General features: G+C 40.4%; 1 protein-coding gene across 1 annotated transcript in view; it reads left to right on the top strand.

The window, feature by feature from the left end:
• LOC149774668 (barrier-to-autointegration factor-like) overlaps window positions 1-26,297 on the top strand; it is a 79,757-nt gene that overhangs the window by 5,814 nt on the left and 47,646 nt on the right. The window lies entirely within an intron of this gene.

Raw genomic sequence — 26,297 nt, 5'->3', positions numbered from 1 at the left:
ATTGTAATGTAAATTTATTCACTAGAGATAATACTTTTTTCAGAAAATAGTTTGACCGTGACTGTTAGTTAATAAACACCAGGTGTTGATATAAATCCTGACCTTGTTTAAAAATTTGTGGCAATCACAAAAAACATGTTTTATCTTTGTTTTAAAATGATTGGTTGTTGTCGAGGTCGAGGTCATGATGGTACTTTGTGCTTAAGATGTAAACAATTTTATTTTTTATTTTTTATATCATTGAGTAAAATGATTGGTTTTCGTCAGGGTCACACTGGGTGTACATGAACTTCAACAAGTACGTAGTTTCTATAACCTTCAAGAAGATGATCACGTGACCCTTGTTTACGTTTAGAATATGATATAGCCTATGTTTTGGAGAATTATTCTCAAGAGAATCTGGGCTGATAACTGGAAGTTGTATGTTGTGCTGTTTGGAGTTATTTCAAATTACTTGGTTTCAAAAGGATTAGTTCTGTTATTTTTCTGGAAAATACATGTGCTCATTTGAGATTCTTAATCAAAGACAGTTCTTATAAGAAATTTATTTTGATTTATAAGACTGGAGTGATAATTCTTTTTTATACAAGGAACTGTATAATTCGACACTACATACGTCATTTTCTTCCATCTTGGATTCTTCGCCTGGTTTCGAACTTGAAATCAGTAGAACATTTTGTTATTACAACTTCAAAATGTTTTTCATGCATTATTCCTGGAATTAATTTTGGATTTGACTCAATAAAACTGTAAGCTCATATTTTTTCATTTTTACAGAATGTTTCCAGGTAAACAAATTATTGTATTTTTTTCAAAGCTTGTTGTTTTCACTCTTTCTTGTGTTACTGTTTATTCAAGCCTAAACACGTGACATATGAGTAAATTTGGGGTTACCTGAGGAGTTGCCTCCCTTATACACTACCTCAGATTTCTCTTTTGTAACATAGATTTTACCTTCTTAATTAAATCAGTGAGAGAGTACTGGTCAGTTTATTTATGCTGTGCATCGTTATTATTTGTTTAGTTACTTAGTACATTCGGCAGTTGTTTTACAAGAGATTCAGCTTGGCTTCTTTTACATCTTTTATTCACTACAATTTCAGATTTCATGAAGATTTGTATTATTTGTGCTGTCAGATATCTCAGGGTGTATTAGTTATGAAAAATGATGAAACTGACATGTTATAAGGACATTGTATGTTTCAGTGGGGAAGGTAATACATGAAGTATGAAGCTGTCTCATAGCTGTTGCTCTGTTTGATGGCTTTTGGGTATTGATAAATGCAATAAATTATAGGAAACAAACAATTTTGAATTTTACACATGATAGGATTGCATTTTATTTAGAATTGCCCAAAGTTGTGAAAATAAGATTTTCCCTTAATCAGACTGCTATTTGAATTCTTAAGGTCTCACTGGATAGTTTCGTATTTTGACATACCCCTAATTTTTAAGGTACCCGTTGATCCTAATAAGTAGTTACCCTGGTACCGGATCAAAAGAAAATTATATTAAATGTGAACCTGAACTGCTTTGTTGTAAGTTCATACATATCAATCCTCCACGAGGTATAAGCACAATTATTACTAATGAGTGGCAAAGAAATGCAATCTGAGCATCAAGAGTAATCTAAACATAAGATAGAAAACCATATGGATAATGTACATTTATTTTTGCTGCTTACCTGGATCTGAAGCTAAAATTCATGTCACAAATTGATTAAATCCATATGGATTAGTACAAGAATACAGACACAAAGCAAAATGATAAATATCTGTATGCATAACTTTCACTTTATCTGGTAGTGTACATCTCATGCTTAACTCGCACTGAAAGGTCGTATAGTCCAAAAATTCTTAATGATATATTACTTCACTGTCGAATTCCTCGTTCGAATGTTGTAAAGTGCAATTGCATTTTCCTTGTCCTGATGCAACGTGTTCTTCATTCTCACAAAATCTATCTCCTCTCACATTTTTAGTCATGTAACATCTGCGAGTCACATCGATAAAGCCTGTTTCACTTAATATTTGGTGCCGTGGTTTTTTCTTCTTTCAACATTGACTGGTCTGCAACTAAGTCTGTATCAAACTATTGAATATGTGTCACAAATGTTTCAAATTCAAGAAACCCATCTGTTTCCTTAGGGTGTCATGTACAGTTACTATAAATAGAAAATAAGGACACTGCTCAACGTACATAGCGTATGGTTGCATACATCAAAAATACAAGATCAGCAGATGGAGGTCTACAATGAATCGGTGTCACACGACAATGAGCATTGAACAGTACTCATTACTGTGTGTCTTCATCGCTCCTGAACTCGCCAGATATGATCATTGAAATGAATTTGGAAACATGTTTTTGTTTGTTCGTTTTGTTTTTTTTTGTTTTTTTTTCCTCACATGGACTGAAAGGGTATCCTATACATAATTTTATTACCCGGGCAATTATGAACAGGCAGGTACCCATTGACACCTTTAGTCATGTCATGTGAGTTACAAGTTAATGATAGCAATGCTCTAACAAGCAATATTTGGAAAGGAAAACTGACCGTTACCTTCCATCTGTTATGTTATAGAAAATGGGAAACTAGACCATTGATCCATAACAAATTTGATGTGAAAATAAAGCATTTAAAATTTTGGGTATTTATCCCACGGAACTGAGTAAAGAGCTTATTCTTAGACAATTATATTTGCAATTGTCGATACCGAACTTAAGTGTACTTTCAGTATGGAAAGCTTGACAGCCATTGGGTTTCGTGTATGCATGTAATGTGACTAATATGTACTATACCCACACCCACCCATCAAGCCAATTCGTATTGTATGCGTGTGATGTGACTCAATATGTACTATACCCGCCCTTAAGTTAGTCACACTCTGGAGCATGCATCTTGTGAATATCTAATTTGATGCTTTTACATTGTTTTTTTTTAGTCTGTGCAGTTGGAAATCATTTTTTTTAAAAATGCAGACCAATTTTCTCTTTTTGGTACAATTTCTAGAAGACTTGCTCCATTTTTAAAAAAAATCTGAATATTTGTTTTTTGATGTAATTAGAGTAGGAAAGAATGTAACTACGAGGTCCGTAGTGGACAAAAGCTGGTCCAGTGAGAATGTTGCTGTTGAAATTTCCATGTCATATGTCAAAAATCCAATATCACGTGTCGGATCACATTGCATGTCCTTAAAGTTCCATTTTCTAGATCAAAATTTTAGATTTTATATGTTGAATTATATAGTAGTGGTTTAAAGTTGTATTTCCTATGTCGACGTTTTACAGTGTATATTTTGAATTACACAGCGGTGGTTGAAATTTCAATATCGTGTCGAGAATCCCTAATTCACACGTCGTATGCAATTGGTTGTGATAAAAGTTCCATTTCATATGGCGAGTATTTAGATTTCATCATTTGAATTTCACAGCAACGAGAAGCAAACTCCTTGTATAAAAATAACCCAGTCTGTTCACAAGAGTGACCTTTAGCGATGAAATTCATAGTAATTCACGACCTGTGAATGGTAACTTTCAAACTGTAAATGCATGAAATATAACGGCGCTTCATAACTGAATACACAAATTATATAACTTAATACTCGATATTATTTTGAATTGTTCAAGTGGACAAGGTAGCTATGTTATGATTTTGTGATCGTGCGTTTGCTGCATAAATCGGCAAAGCGAGTGTGACAACCAGTTGTTTTGAGCATGTACAGCACACAAGTGGAAGATGGCGGACGAGGATTCTGCACTAAAATGTAAGTATTGTTTTGTCATGCTGGAATTTTGTTCGAGCCTTTTCAATAAGGATACAAACAGTAACCTATTTAGCAAATGTCCAAGTAATGTTGTTTTTTTCTTCAACTATTTTAATATTCTGAATGATAAAAGTTCTTTTGGATAATAATTAAACTAGTGACGGTGAGCCAATACTTTGAATTGCGGTGGTATTAGCTGTTATGTAATAGGGTTTAACATCATTTTCCAGCACAAGATAGGCTATACATGGCAGCCAATGTAAATGGTGGAGGAAGAACATGGGAAAATCCCAGAAAGAACCAGTGACCCATGAGAAGCTACCTGCAAGCTTTCTCACATACCCACATGGGCCGAGCCCGAGACTCGAACCCACACAGACAGAGATGAGATGGCAAAGATGCATAACGGTGAGTGCTTTAGACCACTCGGCCACTTGGGGTCAGGGGGTAGAGGTCTATGTTTATTTATTTTCAAACGAAAAGAGCGTGTTTCTGTTCATAATCTCCACAAGGAATTGTTTTTTGGAGAGAGGGGGTGGCAGACATGTAGTGGTCAGCTATTAAGTTCTACACATATAGAACAAAACATGTTTAGAGGTGAAATTGGAGGTGGGGGCAGGGGGCGCCCATGGTAGAGTCCATGAGTCAGACATACGGCATCGGAATGATCATGTATAATATTTAACTTATTGGTCTAAGTCTTCTGGCAAACAATATACTGCATACTCAGTTTCATATCCACGCATGAGCAACCATTTTAGCTTCCGGTCCATTTATTTTTCCAAGGGTTTGGGGAGGCGGCTGTCATTTCATTGAGAGAAAATAATCCTGCAGTAAAATAGCTTTAGAAAATATTCTTAGTCTGATTTATTGAAAATTTACCTTTAGGTAGAAGAGTGAATTTTACGTTTTGGGGATTTTAGTGTCGCTTTAACAGTGTGATTCATATTAGTATGATGTCTGCAGTGTGGCAGCTTATAGTTGTCTAACACTGAGGCATCATGCTACAGCCATGTAACATCGTGTCCCACCCAGTCACATTATCCTGACACCAGGCCGATCAGTCCTAACACTAACACATGACCTCCTTTATCTTAGGTGGATACTATAACCACTTAGGCCAACATAGTTGTCTTTGGTAGAAGATACAAATATCCTGGCAGAAAAGAAACCCCGTTACTCCCCCCCCCCCCGAAAAAAAGAAATATTGTAGGGTAGGCTAATTAGAAATTGTACTGTACCTTCAATCTCCAAAAGTACTTACCTGGCACTTGCACAATCAACCTGAGAACTGAGAATTATTCAGTTCCTACATACCTTACAAATTTAAGTCACACTATACCTGTCAACACAGAATTTTATAATTCGGAAAATATATAGTCTGAAGAGATTTCAATATTAAAGATGTCATTTTTAGGAGACAGCAGCCACATGTATATACAATAAGTTGCGGTGGATTGATTAAGACAGTCCTGCAGGTAACAAAAAAACACAACCCCAAGTCAGTGCTAAAAAAATCTGATATCCCAATGCCAAGGGCCCCTCTAATTTCAGATTGGGTCCTTTCTGTATTCTAGGTGAGGTACCTGTTGGGCTTGCCAAAAAAATCTAATATACCAGAGAAGACTTTGATGCAAGGTGGAAGTTTATTTTCAAGATGTTGACCTGCAATAACACTGCATGACATGCTAAAAACACAATTTTACTTCCAAAACCCCTGACCAAGACATGTTTTGAAAATCAAAATTTTCCTCAATTTTTGAAAATAGAACCAACAAAAAGCTTCCAGCATATATACCTGTTAAACATAGTGGGTATAATGGTAAACAGTCATGTTTGGAGCTGATGTAAAACTTTTCTTTGGGCATTTAAATACAGGTAACTTAAAGGCAAGCAGTCAGGTATAAACAACATTTTGTTTATTACTTAATTGGCTCACAGTAGCTAGTGTGATGTTTTTAATGATTAGTGTTGAGCCCCTAGTGCGAAATTTCATAGGTTAAAATATAACAAAGTGGAAACAACCCAATATAGGTAATCAAAAAGACGCTAGATTCTTGTAATTGTAGGCGAACAAAAGTTAATACAAGGGATTGCCTTGATGAGAATGTTTAAGCCACCTGTATTAATGATTATCAACAAGCTAGTGAAGAGTGTCAATGTTTCTTTGAAGTCAGCCTCTTATATAAAACAATACATGATTATATCAATTATCAGATTAGGGTTCAAGTGTTATTACTTTTTAAGCGATTTATCAAGCGGTGCAAGCAAAACTAAATTTCAGAACTCATGGTAGATGGAGTTTTACTTTGTGAAGCTCGCCAGCAAAAACAAAAAAAGGGGGGGGGGGCATTTAATCCTTTGCGTAAAACAGCATGCTTTTTCATAGTGATTTTAGCCATGAAACAGACTGAGTGAAAGACAGTAATAAGTACACGCCTGTATATGCATTGTTGTTTTATGTTGATAAAGCGTTATCACCCACACTTAAGACAGACCTAACAACCAGCATCCTCCATTCCTCTCGATTTTCCATCTTAGCGAGTCACTCAGTGTCAAGCCTGTCCACTCTCGAATGTTATCTTAACACCTTTTTCTTTGCCTGCCTCTTTTTCTTCCTCCTTTTACAGTGCCTTGTAGGATTCTCTAAGCAAGTACTGATGAGAAAATGCAATTGTTTGATTTACACATGCACACTTAGGATCCATTTCCAGCCAAAAACACTTTTTATTTATACTTGTACAGGGTAACAGTGTGCCAGATTTAGCAGAGGTATGACGATGTTACAGATGGCTGCAAAATCAACAAAGGTAATGAGACTCTTATTTTACTTGATATTGAAACAAAATTTTCAACATGTTTGGACTTGTATGTTAATTTAGGGTGCTTTTAAATCGGATTAAAATCAGATCTGCACTGTCATAGGTGAAGATATGACAGCGACCGCTTAGGGGTCATGTTCTGGTGACCTTTTGAATTAGCTAATATAAATGCTTCATGTAGAAGAGATCTGATTTTAATCAGTTTGGGGCATGTTTTAATTGGAACAATGTATGCATATCAAGTTTCATCCAATTAGTACCCATGTAGAGTTATTGGACTGTAAAATATGTACTACCTTTTAACCATTTATAATATGGCCCTTTCTTAATGAGGGGCAAGCAAAACATTTTGTTCAACCTAATAAATTGAGCCATAATGTGGTGCTGTGGGAATGACAGTCGGTTTGCTGAGATGAATGAGTAGAACTGCAAAGAGTTTTAACAAGATTTGAATAGTCAGAGTTCCTAAAACAATCATCAGAATTAATAGCAAGTGATTACAAACTTTTGAAACCACTTATAACACGTGGGCATCCAGTCTTTTGATACAGAAAATATCCCAGAAATGTGCCCTTTTTTGGCAAAATATGAATAAAATTGCGATTGGAATTTTTAAATGAAACTTGAATTTTTCTCAAAAGCTGTGGTTGGTGCCCAGAAATTTGAAATGAACAGAAAGTAATTCACTGCCTTTAGTAACACTTAGATCTCTATTTGTTTTTAAACTCTCAAATACACTGTAAACAATATTAGGCAACATGTGTTTTTAAAATAAACTTCAGCATCGAAAACTATGAACAAGAACGTAATTTTTTTTCAAGATTGGCACTCTATTATTTTTAATTTCTTCTGCTCAGGTGATTGATTAGTCATGCAGAAAAAATCTGATGAACTTCTCTTAATCTGCACATGAGAACCTTGTTAATCATTTATGGAAATAGGGTAGATCTTGCAGACATATATATCTCAAAATCTCAAATAGACATTTTGCTGGTATACAATATTACTCAAGGATGATTCTAATGTTTAAGTGCCCCATCTGCACAATGATGTATTCAATGTATCTTAAATAGGGGTATCCAAAAACTGAATTTTTAAACAATGTCAAGTAGCAATGTACAAATCTATGAAGCCGCTAAGAAGAATGTCACAAATGTATTTCATGCAGCGAAATCAGCCCACTACACTACTAAGATCATGGAAAGTTCCAGCTGCAAAGAACTCTACGAGATTACTAACAAGCTAATGTCAAGGAATAAATGTACACCACTTCCAACTACTTTCTCTCCAGTCGACCTTCCGGACATGTTTGCAAATTTCTTCTGTGACAAAGTTCAAACCATTAGAGATAAGCTTGACTCCAAAATTTCAATTGACTCGTCATCACCATACAGTTGGGATACAGAATTTGAGCGACAAGCATTAGCAGCATTTGAACCTGTCTCTATGGATTTTGTACGTTCAATCCTGATGAAGAGTGCACCAAAGTCATGTGAACTTGATCCAGTTCCAACATCACTGCTGCTTGAGTGCTTAGATCTAGTATTGCCTTCACTAACTGATGTTATTAATAACTCTCTCTCTCATCCGTGGAATTCCCATCATTTTTCAAAACTGCCATTGTAAAGCCTTTGCTGAAGAAATCAACACTAGACCATAACGATTTAAAGAACTATCGCCCAGTTTCTAATCTCCCATTCATATAAATAATCTATGAAGAGGTTGTTCTATCCCAGCTTGTATCTCATCTAAATTTAAACATTCCTTTTAACAATGTACAGTCTGCATATCGCCCTTGCCACAGTACTGAAACTACTCTTCTAAACGTGGTTAATGACATTCTCTCTGCGTTGGATAGCGGAAAGATTACAGTCCTCAACTTCCTTGATTTGTCTGCAGCATTTGACACAATAGACCATGATATATGACTTCACCGTCTCCAGCATGTATTTGGCATTCATGATACAGCCTTACTGTGGTTCAAGTCCTACTTGGTCAACAGGTCATAAATTGTATCTGCAAATGGAATATACTCCAGTCCTGTTGATTTGTGTTGTGGTGTTCCACAGGGGTCTGTTTTGTTCTCTTCATTCTGTACACTCATTTGCTCTCAAGTGTCATAGGTTGTCATCCAGTGTCTCACCAATTGTACGCTGATGACACCCAAATATACAAATGTAACCACCCAACTGAAGTTGATGCTACCATCCAAGGTGTAGAGAGGTGCATTTCTGATGTGAAATCTTGGATGACATGTAACAAGCTGCAGATGAATGATGGTAAAACTGAGGCCATTTTGATCACAACTCAAAGACTTTCTCATTCAAATCCTTTACCTCAAACAATAAATATCAGCAAAGCCAACATTAAATTCACACAATCAGTATGAAACCTAGGTGTTACTCTGGACAGTACTCTCACATTGCACAAACATGTCATGAACATATGCAAGGCTGCATATATTGCGCTGAGACGCATCAGCTCAATTCGCAAATATCTTTCAGTTGATGCCACTAAAACATTTGTGTGTTCATGAGTACTTTCAAGACTGGACTATTGTAACTCAGTTCTATCTGGTTCATCTCAATATCTGCTCCAGAAACTTCAAAAAGTTCAAAACACAGCTGCTCAGATCATACTTAGATTACCATGATCAGAGCCCACCTCCCCGCTGCTCTGTACTCTACACTGGCTATCCATTCGATCCAGAATCAAACACAAAATTTGTTCTCTGTCGGACTCTAGTCCAACATACCTATCCGACCTCACCCGTGTGTACACACCATCAAGATACTTACGCTCCTCTTCTAACAATCGTATACTCATTATTCCCACTATGAAAACAAAGTCATATGGACAACGTTCTTTTACATACCAGGGACCAGCAATGTGGAATGAATTAACAACTGAACTTGGACACAAAAACACAGTAATCACATTCAAGAGGGCTCTCAAAACTCACTTATTTGGACTGCAAGAACAAACTTAAAAGACTGAATAATGTTTCCTACCTTAAATATTCTCAGCATGTTTTTTAATTTTTTCTAATGTTATGGTGTTTGTTTTTGTAATCATATCATTATATATTTTTTATCTTATAGGTGTTGTCTAATGTTGTAAAGCACTTAGAGCTTCTAAAGATTAGACGCTATACAAAGTCCTCATTATTATTATTATTATTATTAAGAAACAATTTTATGTTAACAGACCGTAATTAATTTAATTAAGGAAGATTATTTTTTATTTCCAGTAATTCCATTTTGTTACATTTAATATTACCAGATTTATTCATTGTTGATTGTAGTAGATATAAAAAACAATTCAATAATAGTAATCATATTTATAGAGTTAAAATAAATATATTTTATGACATTTCATGGATTATACATTCCCATATAATATGAATACTTATATGACGATTACTTTTCCCCAAAAAGAGGGCCAAAAATCAAACATAATTGTAAAAAGGTCCGTTCTTCTGAATCTTTTGCTCTGACATCAATATGCTTATAACACCTGTCCCAGTTATTATTACTGTTAGTGTTGTTGTAATTAAAAATATCAAATAGTATCATTAAGATTCTTCTTCTTTTTAATTTCATTTTTAATTATATTACTACTCTTATTATTTCCTGCCAGAAGCAAATAGTAAATAGAGACTTTAAAATGTATATGGTTTTTGCTTTCTTTGAGACAAACCCATCCCATTTTGCCAGTGTTTTATAAATAATGAATGTTTAGAAGGAAATCAAATAATAAAATGTGTGTGTGATTTAGATTTTTAACGTTGCTTTAAAAAATGTCAGTCATATTGCTACGATGTCTACAGTGCGATGTTTAGTGCTGGGAGATCATGCTGCAGACATGTAGCATGATGTCCCACTCAGTCACATTATCCTGACACCAGGACGACCAGTCCTGACACTAACCTCTTAATGTTGAGCGCCAAGCGGGGCAGCTGTTTGTACCGTTTATGTAAGTAGAGTAGTGAATGGGGTGAGATTAGCGACAATGGGAATTAGCATTAAAAAACACCCCCTGGGTAAGATTAGCGACAATGGAAATTTAACATTAACCACCCTGGGTAAGATTAGTGACAGTGGAAATTTAACATGGGCAAAAAACCCTGGGTAAGATTAGCGACAATGGAATTTAACATTGGAGAAAGGAAAAAAAAAGGAAATATCCATTCTAGGGACAAAGGCATTCAAACAATGAAAAAAAAATATCGATTCTAGGGACAAAGGCAGTTGAACATTGGGAATAGAGTTTGGGTCTGTCTAGGGTCAAGGGGAATTGAACATGGGAATAGAGTTTGGGTTTGTCTCGGGACAAAGGGGAATTGAACATGTTAGAAAAAAAAAACTACTTTAGGGACAAGGGGAATTGAACATGGGATTTTTTTAAAAAAGGGGTAGGCAATGGAAAGTCAGTCTCTTTTCGAGAAATGTGGGTGGCCCTGAAAAGGGCCTTTGGTTTTATGTTAATATTAACATAGACGGCATCTGTCACATCTTCTTCTTCTTAAACTCCTTCTAACTGCAGGTCCATACACAAGTACCCTCTTGAGGCATCCTTGTCTTTCTATGTAAACTCTCCTCATCCATAGACTAGTATCTGTCCTATCGACAACAGTCCACTTGGATCGGACATGCATGGGTAGGTCCGTCCTGAACATCATTGTTGACACAAGGGTGGAAGATTGAACGTCGGTCCACATCTTGAGGCTCCGAGAACAGGTGAGTGATTGCGCTGAACTGCGCTTATTTATAGGGAGAGGAAGGATTGAAACGGATTGAGTTCATTGACCAATCCAAACACGCGTGACAAAATTCAGTCAGCCCGCATCCAATCCGAAGAGAGCAGTCTGTGACGTCACGTGGTCTATATAGATTCGCTAGCGCCTGTGTGCAGTCAATCGATGCGAGAGAGTGACTCAACATGACGGAAACTCAGAAAACGATTCACTGGGGTGCACCAGCAGTGGAGACTGCCCAAGGGAACCCGGACTTAATTTCAGAAGAGGTACATTGGGATTTTGTGGATTTTCTTACCTCGCAAGAATTTGTTCCGGAACCTTCGTCTCATTCTTCATTACCGCAAGTGGAAAATTTTAGACAGAGACAGAAAGAAGAATTGGAGAAATTTATGCAACGACAAAAGGAAGCGGAACAAGCTTTTCTCCTACAGCAACAGCAACAGCAGCAAGAAGAGGTAAGAAAAAAACAACACCAAGAAGAAGTAGCAGCAAAGAAACAAGAGGGTGAAAATCAAACGGCCACGGTACTGTTGGACATTTTAGCGGAGTTAAGAAGTCTGAAACAAATGTATCAGACTTCTTTATCACGACCGAAGAGAATACGACCTTCCCGAGCTAAACACGCCAACCCTGTGACTAAGCCTATCGTACCACCCTTAGTGATTTCAACCCAATCATCATCATCAGAAGTAGGCCTTGGCCATGGCAAAGCCTTAAGGCAGTTAAAGTTGATTGCTTAAACTCACCCCTACACCAAAAAAGGCCCTTTTCAGGGCCACCCACTTCTCTCGAAAAGAGATAGCCTTTCAATTTGCCAATAACTCAAAAATCAACAAAAAAAACCCATTTTACCCTTATAGTACGTGTCTGTGTATGAGTGCGTGAGTGTAGCTTCTTATTTAAAATCAAAATTCAAAGACACTTACCTTATATAATTAATGTATTCTTTTCTCCATAGTTACAATCCAATTCACAATTCACAACAGAACACTTTATAAAGTTCATACACTTCTTCTGTTTCTTTTTTTTACTCTTTTTTTTCAATTTCTTCACCGTCACAGTCTTTTCCTCTTCTTCCTCCTCACTTTTTTCCCTTCTTCTTTTCTTCTCCTGTTTCTTTTTCTTCACCTGGCTGCTTTCTTCCTCTGAAGAATCTCTCTCTTCTTCTGAAGAATCCCTCTTTTCTTCTGACTTCTCTTGTTTCTTTTTTGGGCAATCTGGAGACCAGTGTCCTTTTTCTTGACAATAATAACAGGTATCTTGACTTTTGTCTTTTCTAGCCCCTGTTTTTTTTCTTTTTTGACGGTCTGGACACTCTGAAGACCAATGCCCTTTCTTCTGACAGATATAGCAAGTATCTTGACTTTTATCTCGAAAGGAAGGAGAGTAGTTCGTCGGCTGGTCTGAAGAGAATTTTCTAATGACCCCTCGCAAAGCTCTGATGAAACGTTCCATCTGGGTAGTCTCTTCCATCGTTGTGCTCGGTTTGAGAGTGAAATGAATAGTGAAAGGGCAAGACGCACACCCTTTTATATATGCTGGTTTGCCATGACTATAAATTAGTCTATGGTGTTTAAACTTGAGTCATTTGACGTTTTGCACTCAAGATGAAACGATCCTATTCATTCGAGAAGAAAGAAGAAGAAAGTAAGAGGCAGAAACGTGATCTATCGCCTCGTACCAGAGCTGAAGTCTTGGCACAAATTCATGCCAGTGATTTTGAAGAGGACATGAGTGAACCAGAATCCGAACCCTCTAAACAAAGTTCACCACCCTTAGTCAACCCTGAAAAGTACTATTCTATTCGAGAGACGGAAAAGCGCTCCTCTAGAAAATTTAGAACCACGGCTTACACCTACACAGTGAAGTTTAAAGATTTCAAGTCCGACGTATCATTGGAGAAAGCAGAAGGGTTTATCACCGAGATGTGGGATTCTTTGCTCACCGCACTCAAGCGACAATGTCAAGCCAAAGAAGACGATCGCTTGACACTATCCATAGATCACGACGGTTTGAAATCCCCCCGTTTGGATCGAGTTTAGCAGACCCGCAGAACTAACCCCTTCCAAAGTCATGGACAAGATTCAACACGTACAACAATCTAATGACCAGTTTGACATCACCGATGGTAAAGCCACACTGAAAATGGCCCACGTCTCTCCTCCTCAAGGGACCGGACAACGCAATAAGGTGTTATTGGTGAACGACCTTCGCAACACCAAAACGAGTCTCGTCCAAATTCACAATTCTCAAGACCAGATGTGTTTAGCCCGAGCCATCGTTGTGGGACGAACCTATGCCAACAAGAACGACACGGTAGAATGGAAAAGAACCTGGAAAACTATTCAACGATCCGACCGAGCCAAACAACGAAACGAAGCAGAACTCCTGTTACAACAAGCCGGACTGTCCAAAGACACACCCTGTGGCATTCCTGAGATGCAAAAATTGCAAGATGCCCTAGCTCCACGCTACACCTTGAAAGTGCACCCTCAAGAAATGCGTGGAACTCTGTTGTTTCGAGGCCAAGATTTTAAGGACGGAAAATACATTCATGTCTATTATCACGATGAACATTTCGATACCATTACCAGTATCACTGGATTCCTGGGATACAGTTATTATTGTGAGAAATGTGATTATGGTTATAACAATCGAGAGCAACACAAGTCTTGTGGATGGAAATGCCCAGGATGTTTGGCCTCTCCACCCTGTCTGAGCGAAGAACCAGTGCCTTGTTCAACTTGTCTGCGCACGTTTGTCAGCCCTACCTGTTACCAGCAACATTTGAAAACACAAGGTTCACAGAAGAAATGTGCTTGTCAACTCCTGAGATTGTGCCCTACGTGTGGACAAGGCATACGTACCAATAGTACCAAGGCACACGTATGTCGAGGAAAGAAAAAATGTCACATTTGTCACCACATCGTGGACTTGGAACACGAATGTTACGTGCAAAAATACCAACCCCCACCAGAGGAAGAGGACGGTCACAAGAAGAAAGGCAATTTCATCTTTTTCGATTTCGAATGCATGCAAGAGACTGGCATTCACATCCCTAATTTCTGCGTGGCTCATTTAGCGTGCGAGAAGTGCATTCAAGAACCTATCTTCAGTCATTGCCCTCACTGCAGCAAGATTCCTGGAGGACGTGAAAAAATCTTTCGGGGACCGAACACGTTAGCCGATTTTGCCCAATGGGTCTTAGACCCCGTCGACAAGACGTGGAGCCAAGAGGACATCGAACGTTACGGAGATTGTCATCGTCATGCCACGGTGATGGTTCACAATTTCTCCGGATACGATGGACAGTTTCTTTTGAGGTACTATACGGAACAAGGCACCGAGCGTCCTAAAGTGACTTTGAACGGAGCCAAAATCATTTTCATGCAAGTGGGACAAGTGCAGTTTAAAGATTCGATGAGCTATTTGGCCATGCCTTTGAGTCGAATGCCTAAAACGTTTGGAATGACAGAAATGGCTAAAGGGTACTTTCCACACTTTTTCAATACGGAAGCCAATCAACACGCCGTTCTACCCCATTTGCCTGAGGCTCACTATTACGACCCCGACAACATGCGTACCGAACAACGAGAAGCTTTCTACGCTTGGTACCAGACTCACGCCTCGGACCCTTTCGACTTTCAGGAAGAAATGCTAAAGTATTGTCGTTCCGACGTGGACATTTTACGGCGTTGCTGTGGAAAATTTCGAGAACTGTTCATGGAACACGGAGGGGTCGATCCTTTGAAAGAAGCTTGCACCATTGCCAAAGCGTGTTCCTTAGTGTATCGACAACGATTCATGCCTGAAAACACCGTGGCTGTCATCAGTCCTCAAACGACCCACTATGTCAAACGTCAATACTCGGTCAAAGTCCTACGTTGGTTACATTACTTGTGCGACAAGGAAGACAAATGGATTCAGCATGCCCGCAACGGAGGAGGCGAAAAGACCATCGGAACGCATTCGGTCGATGGTTGGGACTTAGAAAACCCCAAGATCGTGTACGAGTTTAACGGTTGCTTATTTCACGGATGCCCCGTCTGCTACCCTGATCGTAGCACTAAAAATCAGTTTTTACAACGAACCATGGAAGACTTGTACCAGGACACTTGTCAGCGACGCCTATAGTTAGAACAGCAAGGATACCAAGTGGTGGAAATGTGGGAACACGAGTACGATCACCGTATGAAAACCGATCCCGAGTTTAAACGTGCCGTGGAAAGTTACAAGCTGATGGACCCCCTAAACCCGAGGGATAGTTTGTACGGAGGAAGGACCAATGCCACCTGTTTGCTGTACCAAGCCGACGAAGAGAAAGGAGAAGAAATCAAATACTTGGACGTGTGTTCGCTGTATCCTTACGTGTGCAAATATTGTCGCTTTCCTGCAGGGCACCCACAATTGTTCACGGAACACATCGACCTGAAAAACATTCGACAATACGAAGGCTTGATCAAGTGTAAAGTTTTGCCTCCCACGAACCTATACCATCCCGTCTTACCTCACCATTGCCAAGCCAAACTGATGTTTCCTTTGTGCCGTACTTGTGCCGAAACGTGCAACCAAGACCAACCTTGTCAGCACACCCAGGAAGAACGGGCCTTGACGGGAACCTGGGTCAGAGTAGAATTGTTCAAAGCTCTGGACATGGGATACCAACTGTTAGAAGTGTACGAAATTTGCCACTTTCCCAAGACACAACAATACCACAAGGGTGACCCCAGTCAGAAAGGCATTTTCGCCGACTACGTGGATGCCTTTTTGAAACTGAAGCAAGAAGCCAGCGGCTATCCTTCCTGGTGTCACACTTCCGAAGACGAAAAGACATTCAAAGAGAAATACTATGAACAAAAAGGCATCTCTTTAGACCACATCGAGAAAAACGAAGGCAGGCGGTCGTTTGCCAAAGTGATGTTAAATTGCTTGTGGAGTAAAATGGCACAACGACCGTGTTTACCCAAGACGGAATATTTGACAGAACCTTCCCGCGACTTTCAGATGATTCACGACAAAACCAAATACATGAAACACGTGGACGTCGTTCGCGAGGATTTGATCTTGGTCAATTACGAAGAAGATCTGGACTTTGTTCAAGACGACCCCTTTGGAAATGTCATCATTGCGGCTTACGTGACAGCTCATGCTCGCTTAAAATTGTACGAAGCTTTAGAACTGTTAGGGGAACGTGTCCTGTACTTTGACACGGACAGTTGCATTTACATCCATCACCCGAGTCAACAGCACCCTGACATCGAAGGAGACCGTTTAGGAGCCTGGACAGACGAATATCCCGACGACAAGATTCTAAGTTTCGTCAGTGGTGGTCCCAAAAATTACGGCTACGAATACCGGGACCCACAAGGAGAATTGCACACGATGTGTAAAGTGAAAGGATTGACTCTGAATTATCGTACCAGTCGTGTGGTGAAATTTGGGGTATTGAAAGAAGCCTTGCAATCGGGAGAGGATGGAAACTTTAAAGTGACCACTCACCAACCGAACAAGATTGTACGTTTATCCACTCACCACATCGTCAGTCGACCCTTGGAAAAAGTCTATCAAATCGTGTACCAGAAGCGAGTGCGACTTTGCAATCATTTCACCTTACCGTATGGACACGTCGGTATTGGTCTGTATATAAAAAGGAACCCTCGGCAAGATCGATAGTTCATTGTCATTACCAAGACCGAGCGAACAAGATGAATACTTTCAGTGAAACACAAAACAGGTTTAGACAGGCACAATTCAAGTGTGGGGCTTCTGAAGTGGAATGCGATTGTGAGCCTTGCGACTTTTTAACCTGTGTTAGTGACGGTGCCAGAAGAACCCGTCACCCAGGACAGGACTGTCGTGGATAGGCCTGAAGGACCCTTTCAGGAGGACACTTGTGTGACCTTACCCCCTATAGAACTGGTCAGAACTTTACCCAAAACATGTTGTACAGACACTTGTGTTTATTCCACGTTGATGGTTATCATGTGCCTTTTATCCTTGTACTTAAGCCTTTGGCTTTTATGTATTTTTTTGTCTTTCGTATTCATGTTTGAAACATTCAATAAACGTGTTCTGAAAAAAGTATATAAACTCTCGTCTTGTTTGTTTTCGTGTCACAAGTGACATTCCAGACACTATGGCTACCTCTGCTGTCTCTGCTCCCTCTTCCTCTACTGTCAAAGTCATCGACGAACACTTAGATCGTGCCATTTGGGAGGCTTTGTATCTTCGCCATCCCTTTAACATGCTCATTGCAGGACCTAGCGGTTCAGGCAAAACCGAATTCGTCAAACGTTTGATCGAACATAAACATCATTTGATCGATCGACCTCCTCAGCGGATCGTGTGGTGTTACAAAGAGTGGCAATCGGCGTACAGCCTCTTGCGAGAAAGTCAAGGCGATTCCATCGTGTTTGTGGAAGGCATTCCTAAAGAAGACGAGAGCATCGTCTCTGACTCCCGTCAAACCCATTTGGTCATTTTTGACGACATGTTAGGAGAAGACGAAGAAGAAATTAAACTGTGGTTCACGCGCAAAGGGCATCACCGTAATGCCAGTGTCGTTTACATCACCCAAAATTTGTTTCAACAAAGTAAAGCCCATCGCACCATCAGTCTCAATGCGCATTACGTGGTCTTGTTTAGAAGCCCTCGAGATAAATCGCAAGTGCAAGTCTTAGCCAAACAGTTAGGGACACCTTGGCTGACTCAGGCGTACGACGATGCCACTCAAACTCCACACGCCTATTTGCTCGTCGATTTGAAACCTACGACCCCCGAAGATTTGCGATCTCGTACCCACTTGTTTCACCACTGGTGCCAAGACGGAGGGCCTGTCCTGTACACGTCTCCGTCCTCGACTTAATTTCACTCCACAAAAAAATCTATAAAAACCTCAGACCCTTTTCGTCTGTCTCACACACATTTTGAACATGACGTCCCTTCAGTCGCATCTTCCCGTCAAATTGATTCGTGCCTTGTATGGCATCAGTCGAGAAAAAAATCCACAAACACGAGCTCGTGTCTTAGAAGCTAGTCTCAAAGAAGTCTTACGATGGTTCACGGTGACGGCACGTCAATTACTTCAAGGAATCATTCAGATTCCTCATCAAACCAAACGCTTTTTTGATCGAAACAAAGTCGCTTTGACCCAACAGGCCGATCCCCGCATCAACACTCAAACCAAAAAACAAATAATTTTGAAACCTGGAGGGAGCGGTACTCTAGGAGGGGTCATCATTCGCTCTCTCTTAAGATGGGATCCTAATGCCCCCAAACTTCTCCCCAAGAAAAAAGTCAAACGAAGCTCCAAAAAGAAGAAAAAGACCAGGTCCCCAAGGAGAACTTCTCCAGTGGCGGGACCCTTCTCTTACCAGACTCCACCCCGGAAAAAGAAAAGAAGCCCCCAGAAAAAGAAAAGTCCACAGAAGAAAACTAGTCGCAAGAGAGGCACTTCAGTCAGGACGCAACTTTACACTCGCAAACCACGACCTGCCACGGCGGTGACTGTGTCTTCGGCAGCCTCAAGTTCATCCACTTCTCCGTTGATGACACCAAGAACTGAAGAGTACTTGGAGACGTTGATCACACCAAGAACATCTCCGTTGATGACCCCAAGAAGATCTTCCCCAGTGGCAGGACCCTCCAATTTAGTGTCAGTGGCTGCTGCACACAAAGTACCTTCTCCCAAAATCAAAAAATCCAAGAAAGATCGGGCATGTTACAGAGTTTACTGGATTTGTCCACGCAAGAACTGGCTCGATTTAGTCCGTTACGTACCCCTGCACGACGTGTCATGCCTGTCCTCAAACTGATACGACGTAAAGACAATCAGTGGCGACATTTTCCAGTATAAAAAAGGTCTGTGACCAAGTAGGGGTATCAGTGTTTTTGGTGCTGAAGACTCAAAGATGTCACCCTCCATAAAACATCCCTCTTCTAAACAGCCCCAAGGAAAGAAAAGAAAAGGTCTGCCTCCTCGTTTAGTTAAACATGGGGACATGTTATCTGTCCTGTCCAAAGCTTCTCCACCCCTATGAAAAAAACTCATTCAATCGGCCTCCAAAGAGGTCATCGATACCGTGTGCGAATGCTGTTTGAACGTCTTGAAAGGCACGATCCCTTTGTCCAAACACCAGAAACAATGCTTAGGTAAACATCGTCACGTTCTTCGCCAAATGGTTCAAAAGAAAATTCCCATTCGTCAAAAGAAGAAGATGTTGGTCCAACGTGGAGGCATTTTGCCCCTCTTGTTAGGTCCCTTACTGAAAGGAGTCTTGGGAACCATGTTGGGAGGACTGGTGGGAGCAAGATAAAAAGGCCCTCGGAAGTCCCAAGATCTCAGAATTGACCCCTGACAACCCCATGAAAGGACGAAAACAAGCTTTAGTGCCTTACAAACGATGGATGGAATGCCATCGGTGGCAAGAACAACGCACCCCGCATTTACCTCCCAATCCCAGTTTGAGCGAGATGTCCCAGTTACAACACGAATTGCAGTCCTTGATGGATCGCCAAGATTTGTCCGAAACAGAAAAATCGCAAAAGTACGGTCAACTCTTGCAACGACTGCAACTCTTTCACCAGAAAGCTTTAGACGAAACAGCTCTACCCACTCTGAAAGATTTTAAGACCTTGATGAAAAGTCCAGCACCATCACCAGTACCAGTACCACCACTACCAGTGACCAAGACAGAAAAAGGAGAAGAAGAAGAATAAGGGTTTCAAACTGCAGCAGAAAAAGTACGCAAGTTAACAACACCACCTACCTCCAGAATTGGATGGATTAAAAAGATGATGCCACCCCTTCTTCATCAGAAGAGAAAAAGAAAGTGAAGACAGAAGTGAAGACAGAAGTGAAACAAGAACCGATATCCCCCGCTCAGACATCCTCCTCTTCAACACCTATTGCCGGTCGCACACGCAAAGCATTGCAATCCAAGAAAGTACCCCAAGAGAAAAAGAGTAGCATCCTCCAAGAGTGGGTGTCTTATTAACACACAAACACAAAAAATGGAAAAAGTCTTATCCAGCATTTACTACGATCCCTCTCATCCTGCAGGTTACACAGGAGTTCAAAAATGGTATCATGCTGCCAAAACTCGATTGAAAAGTCTCCGTTTATCTCAAGTGCAACGATGGTTACAAGAACAAGCTACCTACACTTTACACAAACCCATTCGACGCAAGTTTGCCAGAAGTCGCACCCGAGTGGAAGGCATCGATCATCAATGGCAAGCCGATTTAGCCGATGTCTCTCATTTGGCCAGCTACAATCGTGGCTACAACTATTTGTTTTGTCATCAACGTCTTTTCCAAATTTGCCTGGGTCGTGCCCTTGACTTCCAAATCGAGCAGCGAGTTAGTGCGAGCCCTGCAACGAGTGTTGAAACAAAGTGGTCGTCACCCTCTTCGATGGCAAACGGACGAAGGTACCAAATTTCTGAACCAAGCTTTCCAAAAAGAATTAAAGAAACGTGACATTCATTTTTTTACCACCGAGAATCCCGAAACCAAAGCCAGCATCGTGGAAAGTTTTCAACGCACTTTGAAAGAACGCATGTGGAAATATTTTACGCATCACCACACTCTGAAGTACATCGACATCTTACCGCACCTGTTGCAAGCGTACAACCAATCTTACCATCGAAGCATCGGACGTGCCCCGCAAGAAGTGACTCCCGACAACGAAGTGTTGTTGTTTGACCGCCTGTTTGGTACATCCCCGACGAGGGCTGTCCCCAAGAAAAGTGGAGAGTTGACCGTAGGAGATTGGTTGGCATTGGCAAAACCAAACGCACTTTTGACAAAGGTTACTTACCTAACTGGACGACCGAATTGTTTCGTGTCACTGGACGAGTGCATGGTCGTCATCCTACCGTCTATAAATTGGAAGACATGAACGGAGAAGTGCTCAAAGGAACGTTTTATTTGCCCGAGTTACAACATGTGACCAAAAAAGAAGACGACGTGTACGACATCGAAAGCATTCTGGAACGCAGAACCCGTAAAGTGGGCAAACGACGTGTCAAAGAAGTCAAAGTACGTTGGAAAGGATATCCACCCAGTTTTGATTCTTGGATCGACGCTTCGCAAGTCGTCGACTATAAAAAGAAGTGACCATCATGCCCTTTCACACAAACGCTGCTACGTCGACCACTCCTTCACCTAGTTCTTCTGTGCAAGATTTACAAAAACAACCATTGTGTGTGTGGTGTGGAGAACGTGTGCCTAAAACGCAAATCGTCTTTTTCTGCCAAATCTTCGTGGTGTATTGTGTCATCGGGGCAGCCATTGCCAATTTGAGTTTGCAACAAGGAGACAAACAACTGTGGACCATTTTATTGAGCAGTTGCATCGGTTACCTGCTTCCTAATCCCTCCCTGAAATTCTCTTCGAACGGGAACCACGGGAACCTTGTGTCCAGTGCCAGTGTCAGTCACCACTCCAACAACAACCACAACCAGAACCCCATTTTGGGCGGAGACACGCCTCTGACGTCCAGTAACCCCTCGGACAGCCACAGAACTCTGGAATTATGAGTCACCAAAACCAAGTTTACTTAACCTTACCCAGTGACAGTTCCATGGGGGTGTTTCCCCACAACACGTTTGCCATGCCTCCCACCATGATGACCATGCAAGAATCCCAATGGGTGGAATTTCATCCCGTCACCTCACTGACAGATTCCGCTCCCATCGAGTTTGAAATCAAGGGACAACCCGAAGATTACATCGATCTGAATAGCAGTTACTTGTACTTGAAAGTCAAAGTTCTAGATAAGGATGGTAATATAGTAGAAGACAGTGAGAATATAGCTCCCGTCAACAATTTCATGCATTCCTTGTTCAGCTCAGTGGACTTGTACTTGAATAACAAACTGGTCAGCAGCAGCATGGATACTTACCCTTATCGTGCCTACCTGGAAAATCTCTTGACGTACGGAATAGATGCCAAGAATACTCATCTCAATGCTTGTGTGCTATGGGAACCTGACGAAGCGGGCAAGTTCGACAAAATAGATGGAAGCAATGACGGCTTTGAGGAAAGAGAAAAAAAAATCTTAAATAAGAACAGTTTAGAACTGATGGATCGTTTGCATTTGGACATGTGGTTGCAAGAGAAATATTTGCTGAACGGGGTAAATGTTCGCTTGAGACTGAATCGCAGCAGTGCCGCTTTCCATTTGTTGGCTGATAATGCTGCTGGCAATCCCAAAAGTCAAATCGAGGACGTCAAACTCTACGTACGACGCGTGGAAGTGTTACCCAAAGTGAGAAACGACATCAGTCAAACGTTGAGCAGAACGACCGCCAAATATCCCATACGTCGCGTGGAAGTGAAAACGTTCACCATTCCCGCTAGCCATCATTCCATGATCGATGATCATCTGTTTCAAGGACAGTTACCCAAGCGTTTAATCCTTGGCATGATCGAGAAAGAAGCCTTCAACGGAGCCTTAAAAAAAATCCTTTCAACTTTCATCACTTAGACGTGAAGAAAATCGAAGTCAGTCGCGATGGCAAGACCTTGTGTACCCGACCTTTCGAACCTAACTTTGATCCCACAAAGATGAATTACTTGAGATCGTACTTGTCCCTGTACGAAGCCACCGGACAGTTAGGAACCAACACCAGTCACGGCATTACGTACGAAGATTACGCAGGAGGCTATGCTTTGTGGGCTTTCGATTTCACTCCAGACCAAGGCAGCGACGAGGGACATTTTCACCCTATAAAATCTGGCCAGATTCGTGTGGAACTTCAGTTTGCAAAAGAACTGCCAGCAACAGTGAACGTCATCCTGTATGCAGAATTCGATAATACCATAGAAATCAACAGTTTGAGAGAAGTCATTCTAGACTATTAGAAGCTATGGAAGACTGTTCTCCCTCTTTACCTAGTGGAGAAGCTTTGAAGATGGAATGTGAGGAGACCGTGGAAGGAGAATCCCAACACAAAGACGAAAAGGACATCGTGATCAAGTCGAGATGTCCAGAACAAGAACAGCAATTGGTCTTCTACTGTGCTACATATCTGGCAGACACAATTACGATATGGATGAAGCATGATTACTATGGATGTCAAAACATCAGTCACGAAGAAAAATTCAACGAATATCTGGACGAAGCTTGGAGTCTGTTTAAAAAAGACGTGTTACGTTGGTGGTATAAAGACTTGCGTGAACATTTCTGTCCTCCATTAACGACTCGAGACATCCATTACATCAAAGCCCTCTTTGACAAATTCAAAGAGAAAGTCGAGATCGAAATTGATCACTTATTATCAGCAAAAGAACATTTAGTGACTTATTTTGATCATGATTTTTCTAGAAACGATGAGAAAGTAAATCGTTGATTTTGTGACTAGTATGCTTATGTTGTTGTCTTCAGCTAGAAGACGTAGTGTCCATCCATGACTCAATGACTTGCAACAGTGGAAATCACAATTTCATTCACAACGTTGCCAACCCTGTTTAAAGTAGAGTGTTAATTGAAAAAAATGTTTGTCATTTGAAAAAAAATGTTTGATGTTATATTGTTGGATTATTGTTAAAAAGTGTTCTTGGTTAATGTTAAGTGATTTTGAATAAAAAATGTTGTGTTTTGAAAAAAATGCCTTTGTCTTTTGTTTGGCTATAAGAATGTTGATTCATGCTCTTTGACTTCTTACTATCCCTCTCATGACACTCATTGAACGTTGCGGCTCGAAAACCGTGGAGGGATGTTTTCCTTCACGTCCGCGCTTTGACTTTAAGAACCGGGGGGAGTTTCCAGTCTAACCATCCATTGTCGACTCGTCCTCCTACGAAGATGTGCTCCAAACTAGCTAAGCTAAACGAAGCCTACGTGAATTTGCATAGGGTCAGGCACAGTCTGATACCGAAGCCAGAAGAGATAGAGAATGTGAGAATGTTAAAAGTCACTGAAGACCTGATAGAAGAGCTCTTCAGAGAAGAAGTGAACAGGGAGAAAGAAGAATGGACAGAGAAGTACAGACTTCAGAGACAGCAGCAACAACAACAACAACAGCGGCAGCAACAGCAGCAGGAACCTGAACCTGAGAGAGGCTTTGTCGATTGTCATATCGACACCAAAGAGTTCTTCTTCTCTTTCCGAAGAAGCAGACCTATCGTCAGAAAGTCTCTCCTCAGAGGACGTCGCATTCTTAGAAACTAAAAGATTGCCATAGCAAACAAAAAAAAAAAACACAAAAAAAAAACAGCCCTTTTCAGGGCTACCCCAATACTCTAGAAAAGAAATGACAATCGATTTGCCAATGTGTGTAGGTAGAGTAGTGTGAATATAAACACTGACTCTTTTTTATAGTGTGAGGGTATGTGTTTGTGTATAGGATTGTGCGTTTGTAAATGCTCACGTACGTTGGTGTGGATAGTAGATTAAGATCATGTTTTTTGGGCTGTTTGACGTGTGGGGAGAGTAGATTTGGGGTTTGATTGCTTTGCGTATGTGGATAGTATATTGAAGTGATTAATGAAAAATTTTTTTAGAATAGAAATGGGTAGTATAAAAAAGTGAGTGTTTCTTTTAGGTCCGCGCGTTGTTTGGTCATGATCTAGGTAAGATCAATTTTATGTTTTAAGGGGGATGTTTTCCTTCACGTCCACGCTTTCACTATAAATTGAAACTTGCTGGACAGTCTAGCTACCCTTGTTGATTGATCAACAATAAAAATGAGTAGCAGACTTGAAAAACTTTTTGAACTCCAGATGCAGCTGGAATATGCTAGATGCCTCCTGAACGAGCTGGCTGCGGAGGCCCTTGTGGAAGAAGCCAGGATAGAACAGGAGGAGGAAGAGAGAAAAATGAAAGAAGAGGTGGAAAGAAAGAGAGAGATCAGGTGTCAGCCTATGATGAACCCTGTGTGCAAGGTGACACCTAAGGCAATAACATCTCCCCAACCTGTAGGTACACCACATTTACAACAGGAGGTAAGGATGCCAATTCATCCTAGAATAAGAAATAGAAGAAGAGAAAGGGAAGTCTTCACTATTCCAGAGACAGAAGATTGGAATAGTGAAGCCACTCAACCCGCCTCTGCGCTTACAGCAACAAGGGTGAATTGGCAAGGAGACTGGAGTCGAAGATGTGTGTCTGGTGCCAGACCAGGAAGGTGCCAGCATTAGATAGGTGCATCTGGAGTTAAAAAACAGCCCTTTTCAGGGCTACCCCAATCTCTAGAAAAGATATAACAATCGATTTGCCAATGTGTGTAGGTAGAGTAGTATGAATATAAACACTGATTCTTTTTGTTTCTTGTGTGTGTGTGTGTGTTTGTTTATAAGCGCTCACGTATGTTTGTGTGGATAGTAGATTTGGGTTTGTTTATTGTTTCTTAGCGTATGTGGAGAGTATAGTTTGGGTTTTGTAACCGCTCACGTACGATTGTCTGGATAGTAGATTATGGATTTTGTTTATTGTTTCTTAGCGTATGTGGAGAGTATAGTTTGGGTTTTGTAACCGCTCACGTACGATTGTGTGGATAGTAGATTATGGATTTTGTTTTAATGATTTGCATGTGTAAATAGTAGATTTGGGGTTTGTTTATTGTTTCTTAGCGTATGTGGAGAGTATAGTTTGGGTTTTGTAACCGCTCACGTACGATTGTGTGGATAGTAGATTATGGATTTTGTTTTAATGATTTGCATATGTAAATAGTAGATTTTGGGGTTTGTTTATTGTTCTTAGCGTATGTGCAGAGTATAGTTTGGGTTTTGTAACCGATCACGTACGATTGTGTGGATAGTAGATTTGGGGTTAGTTTATTGCTGATTCACTTATGTGAATAGTATATTATATGAAATGAGAAAGTAGGGGATGTTTTCCTTCACGTCCGCGCTTTCACTATAAGAACCCACATTATTCGTCGTTCAAACCATTCTACAAAGAATAAAAAAAGAAGATGGCTTCGAACCAGCTCGATAAAATGAAAA

This window comes from Sinohyriopsis cumingii, unplaced genomic scaffold (genome assembly GCF_028554795.1).
Source record: "Sinohyriopsis cumingii isolate HCF-2022 unplaced genomic scaffold, ASM2855479v2 utg000160l, whole genome shotgun sequence".
Taxonomy (NCBI): Eukaryota; Metazoa; Mollusca; class Bivalvia; order Unionida; family Unionidae; genus Sinohyriopsis; species Sinohyriopsis cumingii.
The sequence above is the reverse complement of the archived record's forward strand: the minus strand, read 5'-3'. Positions and strand labels throughout refer to the sequence as shown.